The sequence below is a fragment of the Candoia aspera genome, chromosome 3, assembly GCF_035149785.1.
Source record: "Candoia aspera isolate rCanAsp1 chromosome 3, rCanAsp1.hap2, whole genome shotgun sequence".
Classification (NCBI taxonomy): domain Eukaryota; kingdom Metazoa; phylum Chordata; class Lepidosauria; order Squamata; family Boidae; genus Candoia; species Candoia aspera.
The window spans coordinates 44175735-44191542 of NC_086155.1; the positions used below are offsets into that span (position 1 = coordinate 44175735).

The 15808-nt window shown below is 39.9% G+C and overlaps 1 protein-coding gene across 1 annotated transcript in view; it reads left to right on the forward strand.

Moving 5' to 3' along the window:
• The first annotated feature begins 203 nt into the window (after nucleotides 1–203).
• Nucleotides 204–15808, forward strand: part of SLC26A9 (solute carrier family 26 member 9) — a 59930-nt gene continuing 44325 nt past the window's right edge. The window contains exon 1 of the mRNA XM_063297483.1: nucleotides 204–311. The gene's annotated coding sequence lies outside the window, so the exon portion shown is untranslated. The remainder of the gene's footprint in view (nucleotides 312–15808) is intronic.

Here is a 15808-nt window from a genome sequence, read left to right on the forward strand (position 1 = left end):
GGGTTGGGGAGAGACATGTATAGATATGGGGCGGGGGGGGAAGCTGTTCTTCTACTGCCTTATCTCCTTTTCCTATCCCCTGGGCTTTGACTGGGTAGACCTGTTAGCAACTGCCTTGCTAGCAAGCCAATCAGACTCCAAGCTCTGCCCTCTGTCCCCTTGACTGAGGTGAGTTATAAATGACTTGCCAGGCTTTTGAAGCCCAGAGCTTCTCAGTTGCAACTCCTTGGAGCAGCTCTCTGCCTCCTGTCATTTGTGCAGCTCACTCACCTGCCAGGATCAGCCCCTTGCTGTTCTCCTCCTGAGCGAAGGTAAGCCCTGCTTTCAACACAATTGGGTTCTTTGTTCAGGTTGGGCACAGGGGGGGGGGGGGAGAGGGAGATTTGCTTGCCAAACCATTGGGTGTGAATTTCAATATTATAAGACCTAAGGTGCCTCTTTTTTTAAAAAATTATTTTCTTCTTCTTGTGCAAAGCAAATTTACCAAGGAATTAGTTGGTAATGATTTATGAAGGAAAACATGGCAGTATGTATGTGAATTCATTATTATAAATAGTATCAAAGCCCTAGCGCTCCATGTTCAGACAAATTTGCACTGAGTTTACTGGAAAATTGCTGGATAACGGAGTAAATAGTCCAGAATTATGATAAATACCCTCCAGGCAGTGGGGATTTAAAACTTCAGCCAGTGGGTCTCTTTAATTAGATTTTAGTACCCAGCAAAGCAAAGAGCAGACCCAAAGAGCTTACAGCCTAAATACTGCAGGAGGGAGATTGTCAGAAAATTATGCAGGAAAAAGAAAGTAATGGCATACCAGCAGAGATATATGATCAAAAAGAAGGATGATGATCAGGTCAGACCAGACCAGGTCATCCGGAGCAGCCAGCATGCCCAGTGTACTGGGTGATGATGAACAAGAGTTTTAATTCAACATACCTCATAAGCACCAACATGAGGAAGATAAAGGATAGTATGGTTCAGTTTTCCTTGTGGGGAGGAAAGGAAAGGAAAGGAAAGGAAAGGAAAGGAAAGGAAAGGAAAGGAAAGGAAAGGAAAGGAAAACAAATATGTAGCTCAAGGAGGAGACTAGACTAGGAAAGTCATGAAAAACAGTGTTGTTGTGGTAGTAAGTCCAGATTGTCATTTTAGATTTAGATATGCTGTTATCTTATTTGCTTCCATCCAAGAGTTAAGAATTTGACATTTGAAAGAAAGAGATCAGTTCTGGACTCTAAACACACAAAAGAGGTCACAAGAGAGGAATCAGGTGTGATATGCCTCCTTTCCCTGGATGTCCAGGCCTGTCTTCACAAAGAGCACTCACATTGTTTCAGAGCAAGGAGAGGATGCATATCAGTAATGCCTTTTCAGATGAGACCTAGAAACACAGAAAAAGAAACCAAATCCCATTTTTTGTGTTCTCCTGAACCTTCCTTTGAACATCCAGAACAACTGCAAGAATGAAGAGAGATGGAAGACAGAAACGTGTGAATGCTTCTCTGTCTATGGAAGCATTTGCAAATGGCATCTGTGCTCCAGTCTGGGTCCCTGGAACAGGAGAAAGGAGAGGATTTAGCCCTCCACACATTCTCTCTGTCTCTCTCTCTTACACATAAACAAACAAACTTATTTGCCTGTGTAGGAAAAACACCTCAGAAAAATATAATCTTTGCACAAACTGTGAGATGTACACAACAAACACTACCCAACGTCTATATTCCTTTTAATTTGATTCATGCTGAGTTAATATCCTCTGATGGGTTTGGGGGATTATTAATAAAACAGTTGTCCAGATCCCAATTTTTCAACTGAAGAGTCCCAGTTTTGGGGGTCTGATAAGCAGAGATCAGATCTGTGCTAATGAAAACAACATCACTGGACCACTAATGATGTAAAGACAATGATTTAAATAAATATAATCTGAAACTATACTAAAGCAGCCATATTTCACAATTTAAAACATTAGTAATACGTATTATAGGAAAGTGTCTTTCTTTTTCTATTCAGAAAACACTGTGTTGAGAACAGAGTCTACTAAACTAATTGAAAGATTTTATTAAACTAAAAGTTTACAGAAAGTGGAAAAAGAAGGGTCATATTCAATAACTGCTTAAGATGCTCTCTCACACACACATAAACACAAGAGTACAAAAGTGAACTGCATTAATCACAAGATACACTTTTATGTTTTGTATGCAACATATATTAGATCATATGCTACATTTCATATTTTTAAACAGAAACATTAAAATACTTGTGGTTTACAATTGCTAAAAAAATACATATTTTAAACCTTTTAATTAATTAAAGCAAGCATGTACACAAGCTGATGCTATTAGAATTTATACCTAGCATGGGACATTGGAATATATTGCCCACATGCTTAATAAGCTTTTGATGGGATGGAGAGATGCTATTATGAAAATGGAGCGGGAAACTGAAAATGTGATGCTGGGGATTCTGGGGTTTATAGTCCCAACACATCTGGAGAGCCCCAGGAATTGAGAGGCTGCATTAGGGATCAGTTTCCAAAGGACAAATATCTTGGAGGGACAACAAAGGTGACTTGAAAGTATTTGTCCTTTTCAGTGTCTAGTTCTCTAACAGAACCAGGGGAGGTAAGGAGGGTGTGCTTTAGAGAGCTCTCTGCAGGCACCTGGCTGAAAGTGTTCTCAGGTGCTAATGGAATACTATAGTCTGCAAACTTTCTAATGTTATAATACTTTACATTGGCTATTCATTTTTCAAAGGGCAGTAGCAGTATGAACAGCAAATAAACATTTAGTAAAGGGTAATAAGTTCAGGGAAGACTGTCTGTTTTGCCTCCTTCATTTCAGCTTGTAGTCCTAAATACTCAAGAAAAAAACAAATGGGAATCTTTGGATTGCAAATAATACTTGTGCTCTAAAAATAACACTAACTTTCTCTGTCTGTCTGAAAGAGGTGGGGAGAGAAGTATGTATCATTATCTCTCAGGCCAGGACTAGCTCCCATATTAAAATAACAGCCAGTAGCCTCTGGGTAAAGTTGATGAAGAAATCAATATTAGTGGATCTTGCTGGGATTCTGAGATCCTAGCAGCTGCTCTGGCTCCAGCATTTGACCAACTTATGGCTTCTACAAGGCAAGACCCACTTGGCACATCATAAGGCAACCAGTCATTAGGTTTGGTAGGTGTAAATGCACCCTCTCCCAATTCTATTAGTCCCCAATCTTTGGTTGTAGGAAAGCAGGATGCAGGTCATAACTGACACAAGACTGCAAGAATGCAGCCATAAGGAAATTTACAACAAGCCATTACTATCTTCTCTGGGTAGTTCCAGGGACAAATAGTCTGCATCCTTCATTCAAAGACATACAACAAAAGCATTCTGATAGCTAACCGTACTGCTGAGAGAGAGGAGCCACTGGATACAAGCACATGTGTTTGTACTATCAGGTCTTACTGCTTAGCATGAACCACAGAGGAGCAGGTGTGTCTGCAGGATCCGATGCTTTAGTCAAAATGACAAAAGCAGCATTGCACCATCATGATGTAAGCTCCACCCCTTTTGCATGCATGCATATATATATATATATATATATATATATATATATATATATATATATATATATATATATATATATATATGAGATGCACATACAAAGGGTACAGAGCTTGCATCACAAAGTGCAATGTTGCTTTCATTATTTGCTCCCCTGTGGAGGCCTCTGAAAGTAGGAAAGTGATCGGTGGATTCTTCAGTTTGCTTCTATACCTTCCTCTCTCACACCCTTCTCTGCTACTTATCTATCTCTTTCTTTTTGTTCCCACCTATCCCTGCCTCTTCCTATGCCCCCAGGACATGGATTGTTCATATCCTGTATTTTGCTTTGGTCCCAGTGCATGGGATCTTAAAAAGAAAGCTTCAGGGCCACAAGGATGATATAATCTAAATCAGTGTTTTTCAAACTCGCAACTTTAAGATGTGTGGACTTCAACTCACAGAATGCTGGCTGGGGAATTCTGGGAGTTGAAGTCCACACATCTTTAAATTGCTGAGTTTCAAAAACACTGATCTAAATGAAACCCTAAATGTCAATGGAGTTGAATTTTATCTGGATCAAGACCATGTTGCAACTAGTGCTGACCCAGGTCTCAATTTAGCATAAACTGTTTATTTAAACCTGAAGTAAAAAGAAGAAAAGACACAATAATCAAAAAGGAAAAAGAGGAAGAGATGGAGCCACAAAAGGTGCACAAAAATAAAAAAACTGAACCCATCATGTTTTCAAAGATATTCTTCCTCAGGGAGGTGCAGATGCACAGCCAATTTCATTCAGTGGAGCAAATGCCCTAACCATTCATCCACTTCCTCTCTCTTTTTTCTTTTTGTTCTTGTCTGTTATGAAACAACACACACAATTCCAGGTATTTGGGGCTACATTAAGTTCAGCCATCACGTTTAATAGTAAGTGGCCATGACAGTTGTAGTCCAACAGCTGGAAGACACCCAGTCTTAAAAAGAAAAAGTAGATACATTCCTGGGGCACCTTCTATTATTACAATCCTGCATACAGTCCAAAAAACAAAAACAAAAACCCAGAATAAATTGTGACATTGCACATTTTAAAAAATGCTCTTTTTAAAATACTTGTTCATAACATGGCCAAGATTCAGTGTTCTGCATCCAAATGCCCCTTGGGATGAAAATAGTCATAACAGATATTTTGGCATCATGGAAACCCCATCTCTCCTGTGCTGTGCTTTATTTTATATTTCAAATTTAGTCACTGCCCATCTCACTCAAAGAGCGACTCTGGGCGGTTTACAGTAAAAGTACCTTCGTTTGAAAGTTTGTTTGAAAGTACCGAACAGTGTATGAGGATTGTTTTCTTCAGATAAAGATGCTCAGCCAGCAGGTCATGCTAGCCAAAGCAGATAGCTTTGGACCACCTGGACCGAAGAACTAATTCAGTGTTCTGGTCTCCCATGGAACAAACGCAATTGTCTTCTTCCCAACACATGGTCTTCAGAGGAATATTGTACATCCTTGCTTTCACACGTATTATTATTAGTCTTACATTTGTAACTAAGGGGCTTCAGTCAATGTCTTTTATCAGCATCCATTGGGGAAGTAAAAAAGGGCAAGATGGTGGCTGTGGCAATATCAAAGCCCCGCCCCTTTCTTGGGTGTGTGATGTCAATGCATGTAGGAAAGGCTTTGATTGGACTTTGCAATTGCCTTCTTGCATTTTTTAATTTCCCATGGGAACACCAGCAGTCTTTGTGGAATCTCTGAAGCAGCTCAGAGTGGACTCATCTGATTACGTACCATCTTTATTGTGCTCTTGTGGCAGGATATCTGATATCCATGCAACACTTTCTGCTCTACCCTGTAGGGGTAAGTAACAGGAAAAAAATGTAAGTGATAGTAAACAAAAGGAAGTAGAGGGAGAAGATAAAATGAAAAAAAACTCTAACTAGTTCTAGTTTACACCCGCATCATTCACTATACCTCTAGATATCTTTCTCTTCTTGCATACCATCCTTGCTTCCACATCATTTATATACCAATTTATGCATTGCTTTTTGTTTTTTACTGTTATGAGAGATGAAGGAAACGTTGTTTATACTTTTTCCACACCATGCGTAATTTTATGCAGCTCTATCATATCTGTCCTTATCTTCCCCCCTTTAATGAAGCAACAACCCCTGTGTATCTTTTCCACGGGCGGGGGGGGAGTGGCTTCGGCCTTTATTTTCACTTTATCCAGCTCTATAGTATCCTGTGTGAGATGCAGATACCAGAACTGCACACAGTACTGAATGTTTGGTCACATCACAGGTTTGTATGAAGAAATTATGATACCAACAGTTTTAGTTTCCAGTGACCCCAATACAAAGTTAGCCTTTCTCAGATAGCTGCACACTGAACTGATTTTTTTTTCTTGAGATCTGTTTTCTGGTCAGGCACTCCCAGCTCAAATCCCATCAGTGGATATATATGAACTTAGAGCTTTTTGTTGCATTACTGCACATTGACTTTAGTTTAGCTTAGCCATGGTCATTACAGTGAAGAAAAAGAACTTTTATCCTGTCTTCATCTCTCACATTTGACAAACTAACACAACATACTAAGCTTGGTGGGTTTTGACTTTGGTTTTTTGTTTGGGGCTTAATGTATTGTGTGAAGTCAGGTCTTGCAGTTAGCTTATGGTTCAATGCATTCAGTGAATCCAGAAAATTGGGTGAATTGAGTACACCATGGTTAATCATAGGTAGGGTCATGGGAACACAGCCATTATAGAAGTGTAAGGTCAGCCTTCCCATTAGTCTGGAGGAGGCAGTGGTCTGAGCCAGCAGATTTGGGGTGTCACAAAAAGGCAGCAAGTTTTTAGTTTTTGAATTGTCTGTTACTGTGTTTTTACTGCCGGGAAGCAAGTCGAAGTTTCCCACCTCTGGGGCCAAAATAATCTGGCTGGCATAAAATTTAATTCATTTTGACTAGAGGCTCTGGCCAAACATGTCCTGGCTTTATGCATTATGCCTGTTTGTTAGCCTTTATTTATTTATTTCTCAAATTTCTAACACTGCCCATCTCCCCCCAAAAGGGGGACTCTGGGCAGTTTACAACAAAAGCCTTGGACTCAAGATGGAGAGAAGAAATGTGCACATCTATTTTAACACGATTGCTCCAGGTTTGTGTGTGTGTTTGTTAGTAGTTGCCAGGTGTTTGGAATCCTCATTCTGATTGCCAAGCCCATCGTTAGTTTGATTTGAAACTCATGTGAAGTGGTACATCAAACATTGGCACAGGCTCAGCAAGTGTGAAAGTGCTGAACCTATGAATGACTCATGGCTATTTTATTTTTTATACTTTAAAGGACCATCTGCCTGTGAAAATCATCTATAAATGCTCCAAATATTTAATGTAAGCAAAGAAAAACATTGACATTTGGCTTAACTAGTGGAGGCTCAAGAGGGCTGGTGAGAACCAAAGAGCTTTATGCTGACATCCTGCTTTGGGAAAACGAATTTAAGAGCATTTTAAAGCATTTTAAAGCATTTTAAAGCAGTGAATAGAAAGGAAAATGAAAAAAGACATCAAAATACATCTTGGTTTCTTTTCTTTCAACATCTATTATGACTGCTGCTGAGTGTTTGTATGTGTGCATATGTATAAATAATGATTGTTTGCTGCTCTTTTAAATCATTATTTTAGATTCTTTTAATGCTGCACTCTTGGTCCCACCCATGGCCCAACTTCCTGCTCCTCATTCCTCCACTCAGTACTACTCAAAAAGAAGGGGAGAAAGAGTCTGAAAGAGAAGGTGGCCAGCTCAAAATCACCCACTGAACTTCATGGCTGATTTGAATTGAAATCAAACCTAAGGTGTCCCATCCCCCCTGACCAATAACGTAGCTAGTATGCTGATGTCACTCAGCATTCTTTGTGGCAGTAAAAGGATGATCACGAAGTGCTAAATGAGGGATCTGACTGTTGAGGGACTAGTTCTTTAGGAAAGAAACCTCTGCATTTTGTACACAATGGACAGATGATTCAGATAATGGAATCAACGGTAATTTCACAAATGTCAGTATAAAGCATGCATGCCACTGGATTTGCATTCTCACTTTCAATGATGACACCACAAAGCAGAGGCAAAGAAAATTGCGCACATGGCCTTTTAATTTGCTGGCTTTCCTCTTGTGCCTTTAACAAGGAACAGAAATTCAGCCATTTAGCTGGTGAATTTTGTGATATGAAGATCTGATGAAAGGCAATATTCTATCTGCTCCATTTCTATATAACATGCTGCATTTAAATGATCAGCAAAAGAGCATCCAAAATTTACAGCCTTGCAATTGGTTCAGGTTACCATTTAAAGTGGAAAAACTGGGTTCAGAATGTTAAACAAGCAGTTTTGGTCAAAAGAGAAGTGAGGTTTACTAGCTTTTAATGTACAGCACCTAGCACAACAGTGTTGGTCAAGGCCTCTAGATGGGACTATGAAGCAATACCTTGAGTCATTTGCTGCTTTGGGTAGAATTCACAGTATTCTTGCATATAAAATCACTTTAAGGTGGTTGTATTGCTCTACTAGTACAGGAATGCTAGAAGTTCTTATCAGGTGAATAACTCTTTTATTGCGCTCCATTTAAATGGAGCTTAGATTTTAATGCCTCTAATAAAATATCCCCACATACTACCATAAGAGGTTTTGCACTGTAAGAACAAGAGCTTCTACAATACACCTTTCCCTTGCTACACCTAAATCTGTATTTATCTCTTCCAGTTTTAAAGTAGGTTTTCTCTCTTCTCTCAGCAAAAGTCTTGTTGTATGAATGGTCTACAATTGATGATGTTTGTGATGATATGCTCAGGGCTAGCACCCCCAGCTATTTCAGACTGTGAGCACACCCCTTCTCCTCCAGTTGCTGGGCTCTGCCTCCAGGGCATTTTGGCTCAGACTGCAGGAGAGGCTGAACATCCAGCTCCCACAGAGGCACCCCCTATGCAATGCCTGACCAGCCTGATGTGTTCCTGGTTCTGCCCCAAATTTGTCCATTACAGATTTTCTGCAACTTCTTCTGACAAGGGTTTTTACATAGCCATACTTTCTACTGATTTTATTAATGTGGGGGAGGGTGTACCATTTTCTCTGGTCCTACATCATTTTGTCTACTTTTGGTTATACAAGGGATGGCTACTTGCTGCCAACACTTTGTTGCTTGGGCTATTTGTGAATGTGGGTCCACAGCTCTACTAGAAGAGCACTAAACTCATGTCTAAAAAAAATCCCAAGTGACAGTTTGGTGAGGCAGCGGAAAGGCACAGGCTGAAATGGGAGGCTCCATCCCACTTCACCCCACATCCCTCTGCCACTCCACTGAAAAGTAGCTAAAACCCCCACCCCAGGCCCTGCCCACAGACACCCAAGCCCACCCCACTGCATGTTAGGGGTAGCAATTGGTGGTGGTTTTTCCTGCCTGCGGGTGATATTGAGTAGAAGGGGAAATGCAGCCAGGAAATTGACCAAACACTGCCCTTAAATTGCCCTGCATTAAAACAGTAAGGGCAACATCAGTTGCCAGCCTCATCACTAAGCAAAACAGCAGAGTGCAAGTTATGTCAGCATATTTCCGTTCTGACTCAAGGACTGAAAGAAAAAAATGTTAATGTGGCCATTAACAGCCCAGAGAGAAGCCCCTTGTTTAGTGCAATACAGTATATTATTTTGTTTTATTTGTGTATAGTGAATTGCCCATGTACTGTCCTCAGAGGTATTTCCAGATCTCCAAAACGCCCACTTTTTTCCCTTGCATATGTGGCGGTAGAGGGAGCCTGGGAAATAGATATCTATCTTAATCCTGTATTACAGACCATTGCTAACCGCTTGATACAGTATTGCGAGGTGAAAGTGGTGGCCTGGTTATTACCCTATTGTGATCTTCAGATTTTAGAGAGGAAATAAGGCTAATTCTACAATCAGGCAGAAATAAAATTAAAACAATGCTTCCATATGCCAGTTACATTAACTTTGTATTCCTCATAACTATCTAGTTATGCCAGTCTTGGTCAAGAGGTCATCAAAAACTGGAAATATGAGCCCTGGTGAATCTGTCTAAAATAAATTCAATTTTACATCTTATCTCCATAATGACATATTAGATATCTGTAGGAAGCTCAGAAGCCTGGCAGCGCCTGCAGCAATAATTTGAGAGATACATATTAAAAGCTTGGCAAAAAGAAAAATAAATCCACAAATAATCACGTATCTGAACATACATGACAGTTACTTGGGTTGATGTCTCTATCTCTGTGTTTGTGGGTTTGAAGCCCAAAGATTGTGTGAAGTGTGGAGGAACAGTTAAAATAATCCACACTAGATTCAAACCTAGACATTTAGGTAAAAGCAGGAAGAAACAGAATATGATTTATTCCAGGAAAAAAAAAACCCATACTGGCTCTTTTATTTACAGGCCCTAATTCTCTGGGGGTGTTGACGACAGACAGGAAGCTCTGGCGTGGGCTGGTCCATGGAGTCAGGAAGAGTCAGAAGTGACTGACTGAATAAATAATAAAAAATTCTGGGATTACATCCTTCTTCATGCTACATGCGCCATGTGCTGCGTACTAGATTGTTTAGCTGTCATTGACCAGCCTGGCTAGGAATTCTGGGTGCCCTAGTCTGAAAATTCTAGTTTTCACTGGAGACAGCTGCCATATTCAATAATGTTGTGTTGCTGAAGCTTCTTAAAAGGACTAGCTTGCCCAAGATAAGACTAATTCACACCAAGCAGGAACCTCAGTGTGTCCTTTAATTTTCTCAAAGGGCTCAACAATTACACTAGCAGTGGCAAGATAGGGACAGAGAAAAACTTGAGAAAAGACAAACCAGTCCTATACATGTGTATTAAAAGTGAGTCCCTCCAAAATTGGGCCATTTACTCTATTTAGGATTGTAGCTGGTGCCCCGAGGCACAGGGTCTAGAATGCAAATAATTTTTCTGCCTCCAAAGATTTTCCTTTCAAACTGTTCATGATTCATTTTATGTCACACCTATGATTACAGGTTTCTGCCACAGGAGCTTTGCATTCTTAGCATTAGGGTTATTAAAACGATTCCATTTGTCCTATTGCCTTGAATTTCAGCCTTGAGGTTACCAGTTTTCACATTCTTCTGAATCAGTATTATATTTTATTCTCACAATGTTTTATGTATGTGTTTGAAGACTGCAGAATAAATGTAGTAATATAATGACCATATGTAACAAAATCCTGTACAAAGCAATGCAACTCTGCATTCTTGAATTCAGATTTCACTTTTCTTAGTACAAGATTCTACAGTTATTAAATAAAAGTCATAACCTGGCTTGAAATGATATCAACTAATTTTTGATTGCTGATTTCAACCCAAACCACAGTCTTTAGCTGCTTAAGTAGTAGGAGCATTTGTTTGGATGAGATCAAGGATAAAAAGACCACTGAAAACTGAAGAGAAAACTGAAAGTGAAGGCCATTGCCATGTGGTTACTTTAGTCCTTCCAGAGCAGTGTTTCTCAACCTTGGCAACTTTTAAGATGTGTGGACTTCAATTCCCAGAATTCCCCAGCCAACAACTCTGGGAGTTGAAGTCTACTCATCTTAAAGTTGCCAAGGTTGAGAAACACTATTCCAGAGCAATATATGGTGCCACGAAAAGTACCTGACTTCCCATGACATGAATCCTGCTGTAATATTACAATATACAGACCACTGTAAAATACAGTGTACTACAATGTGCTATAGAGCCTCGTGTGGCGTGGAGTGGTAGGCGGCAGTATTGCAACCGAAAACTTTCCCTGCGACCCAAGTTTGATTCCAGCAGAAGCTGGATTCTCTGGTAGCCGGCTCAGGTCAACTCAGCCTTCCATCCTTCTGAGGTCGGTAAAATGAGTACCCAGCTTGCTGGGGAAGGTGACGACTGGGGAAGGCAATGGAAAACCACCTTGCTATAGTCTGCCAAGAAAACGTTGCGAAAGCGGCATCCCCCCAAAGGGTCAGACATGACTCAATGCTTGCACAGGGGACCTTTCACCTTTTCCACCACAATGTGCTGTAATATAGTTCTTCATTACTATAGCATGTCCTAGATTATGCATTCAAATCTGTTTAATCCTCAGCTTCCCCCCATCCTATTTACTTATGAAGGGTTTCATTAATGGCCAAACACAAAGCCTATTTCCCCTTCTTCTAAGTTATAAAGGGAAACAGAAGCTCTCATTTCATTTTCATTAAGGTAATATGTGTTTTAGCAAACTCCAGTTTAAGATGAAGGTTTTCCATGTTCAATCAAACTTCCTTCAAGATAGTTGCCAGGTACACTTGCAGTTTTGTCTTCCACCTTCTCATGAATAACAGGGAGGGGCAAGGATCTCTAAGATAATATTTTTAAGTATATGGCAGATCATTCCTCTTTTATTTCCAGGGAGTCAGATGGCTCAGTTTTCATACCTAAAGCTAAATCTGTATTATTCCAGATATACTATATTTTAGGAAATCAGTTGCATATAGCAACTAGTGACTTGAGGATCTGCATCCTAAAATGCATGAAGATTCATTTAGTCGGGTCATTGGAGCCAGGATCCATCTGTGAGCATCCTCTGCATGTCACAGAAAACTGGTTTTGGGGACTAGCTACAGATCTGAGGAAGGGATGGGTAAGGTATATTTTGATAGCTATGCATAAAAGCAAAATAGCTATGTGCCTTAGGGAGGACATCTAAATTCAAGAGTAGATTTACTGTATATATCTGTGTGTGTGTGTGTGTGTGTGTGTGTATATATATATACACACACACTTCAAACTTATTGGATGAGAATGTTCTATTTGTTCTTGTTCTAAGAAAGTAACATGGAAAACAATGTAAAAATATCCTGTTCTTATGAAAATGTGTCATCCTCTAGGGGTGGAATTCTGATGATTATAGCAGTGCAGAGCAGGGTAGAGTAGGAAGCAAAGTACATCTATACACGTGACTCTTCTGAGGAATATAGGTCAACTACCCAAGTAATTAGCCCAATCAAATGCAAATAATTATCCAGGAAATCAAAGCAAACAAATGCAAATGTGTGATGGAAACTTTAATAATCCATGAGGCTGGGGCACCAAATTTTCGTAGACTGATTCCTATACACAACTGGCCTGAAAACTGGGCTGAACATGTTCTGAACATTATAGATACTAAATTCCATGAAAGAATCATACTTACTAACTACTTACACACATACTTACAACTTATATATACTTACTAACTATGGCAATAACCACCAATATTCTGCTTGAGATTATATTTTTGTAGTATTCTTCACTTAACTAACAATAAAGCCCTTTATGATTCTTATAGAGACCTAATAACACAAAGAAAGTACATGTACATTACAACAGTAGACAACCTGAAGCATTCCAGATGTTTTGAATCAATCACATAATCTGTGCCATTAGCCATGTACTGTTGGTTTCCCCACAAAATGTATCTTTCCAAATGAGAGAGGAAGACTGCCATTCAGTGGCCATAGCATCTAGTTTCCATTTGATATGACCAGATTCAGTAGAAACAAAATGCAATAGAGAACTTCACATTCTTTTGAAACTGTGTTCTTATTCTGTAATGCTTAAATACTTAAATCTTTATTTGCTCCAAACACACACTCCTTGGATTCTTCAAGAACCTAATCATCCATTTAAACATAGGCTGTTGCTGTTGAAATGAACACAATTTATTCCCAAGTAAATGTGCAAGGTTGTAGCAATAAATTCCTAGGGCACTTTGGATAAAAGCCTGCTAGTACCACGAACCAAAAAGTATTTCTCCCAGAAAAATAATGATAGAAGAGGTGGGGAAAATGGGAAGATTACAGAAAACAATTTATTTGGTGATCCCGTATAATTTAAGTCCTCACAGCTTAAAGCATATTCCAGAAGTTCCATCACTCCAAAGACGTTTCAGTTTCTCACTCCCCAGAGCTGTCACTAAAATACACCCCTAAGCAATTTGATCCTTAGGTCAAACTTATGAGTTTGGCTAAACCTTGTCTTCATGAGCACAATGTAACTCCTTAAAAAAAAAGTCTACTTATTTCATCTTTCCCAACAGAGCACTGTGTTGTGTTATAGAAGTTCAACTGTAGAACATTTAAAGACTTTTCTTCCAAGAAAAAGTGATAGACGCTCTTGACAATAAAGAACAAAGCAGAAATAATGGAGGAAAGGCAAGCAGCAGGATAAAAATGTCCCATGATTAAAACTCCACCTAAAACAAACAGGCCAATGATGTCAACAACACTAAGAGTCAAGTTTTCAAGTTGGTCTTATCAATGGCTGTTCCCTAGATTAAACACAAGTTGAAACTTTACAGATTTCAGAATGTATTAGGAACCAGGCAATAGAAGACACTGAACAGAAAGACTTGTAACAGAAGACAAAGCAGGCTCTAGAGGAAACTGAGGACACATTTTTATTCATTCAAGGTGGCCATCAGAATCTATCCTGATTCTAAAACTTCTGCAAAATTTTGTCACCAACCTGTTATTCAGCACTCCACTGTTCTACAAACTACTGCACAGGGAAGGACTGGAAGGGAATTAATATGCTGGCACTTCTGTGCATATAGCATTGTGAGAAACTGAGGAAAATTGGATTCAGTGATTGACAGGTTTGTCTTCATCTTGTGATCAGACTACCATTGGTCCCCTCAATCACAGCCTTTCAGATGGGGGGCAAGTTCATGGAGAGAAAGACTTTCAGGCTCTGACTGGACAACACAAGGAACCAAACATGAGGATAAGCAGGGCAGGGGTGGGTATCAGTCAAATTCTGCTTGCATACAGTTACTGGGAACTTTGGGAATGCTGCAACTGCTGTAGTCAAAAGACAACAGAAATACTAGGGCTGCACAGTGCTTTGGGTTCAGTTCCAAAAAGGTGCTTGGAAACATGATGGGGCACAAAATTTAGTGCCCAGCTGCAATTCCTTAGAGCAAATGCATCTTTTCCTGGGATTACATGGCAGCTGTGGAGGGCGCCTTTTGATCCCAGTACAAGATATGGTTGCTTTTAAGAACTGCAGACAGGCGTTAAATTTGCACGCCCATTAACTCCAAATCCCCTTTTATAATTAAATCCAAAGTGCTGTAAAGGCCTAGGAAATGCAGGGTGGGAAAAAATGATGGGTCATCCTATATAAGACAAAGAACTGTGTCCTGGCATGAATGACACCAAGAAGTGGTGAGAGGAATGTTATCCTTCCCCCCAGCTTGCTCCTCCACCTTTCCCCAGAATTTGAAGCAGAATCTGGCTCGTTAAGTGCTGGTTTTCATAGTATTCAGTACATAGCCTATATAGAGTTCCTCTAGAGAAATTCTGAACAGTTGGCTGAGGGTGGGGTGGGGGAGAGGGAGATGAATAGAGATCTGAATGAATTGCTGTGACTGAACCTTGACAACACAGTCCGTCAAAGGACAGGAAAGAAACATCCATCTCAAAGGAGATTTTTTTTTAATGATACAAAGAAATAATCCTCCAAACAAGAATTTTCCCAAATCATGTTTGAGGTCCAGGCATCGAAGCAGGCCCAGCAAATGGCAAACTCAGAGAAATCCTAATTTATAATTCAAAATCAGCTTGAATTGTCTTTCAAACACAGGATCAATATGAACTAGTGCAGACATTTGATTTAGCAGCGTGCTCCTCTTTGCCTATCTATAGTCCATCATATGCCACTATAAATGCAGCTTCTTCCAGATATCTTCATGAATCAAGATGGTTGCGTCATGTTCTGAGCAGATGGACCTGATCCGTGAGCACCTCTTTGCTATCATCTCATGAGAAATATCTCGATGTAAATTCCAAAATGAGTGACAAAGGGCTAAATTCCTTTAGTGACAGCAATGATTAGTTGGCCGTTTCAGAAACTTCTAGCAGAAACTTGCCTTTCCCCTGGCAATCTTTGCTGCCCCTTTCTTACCCTCTCCTTCCCTTAGGCAGTCTCAGGGTGGGATGCAGGGGGCCGTTTGTTATGAACTCCTAATAGTTATTGGAAACTTCAATATACTTGGCAGCTAGTAAAAACTAATAATTTTGAAAGGGGTCACAAGGTGAATTCTTTCATTTGAGTACTCCCAAAGTTTTGCATACAAAGACAAACAAGTGTTCTCAGCTGAAGAGAGTCATGCAGCACCCTCTAAGAATGCTTCCTCAGAGAAGTAGGTTCCCCTGCGTCCTATGGAGTCTACTTTTCATTAAGAGTCTAACTATGTTTAGGATTTCAGTTTTACAAAAC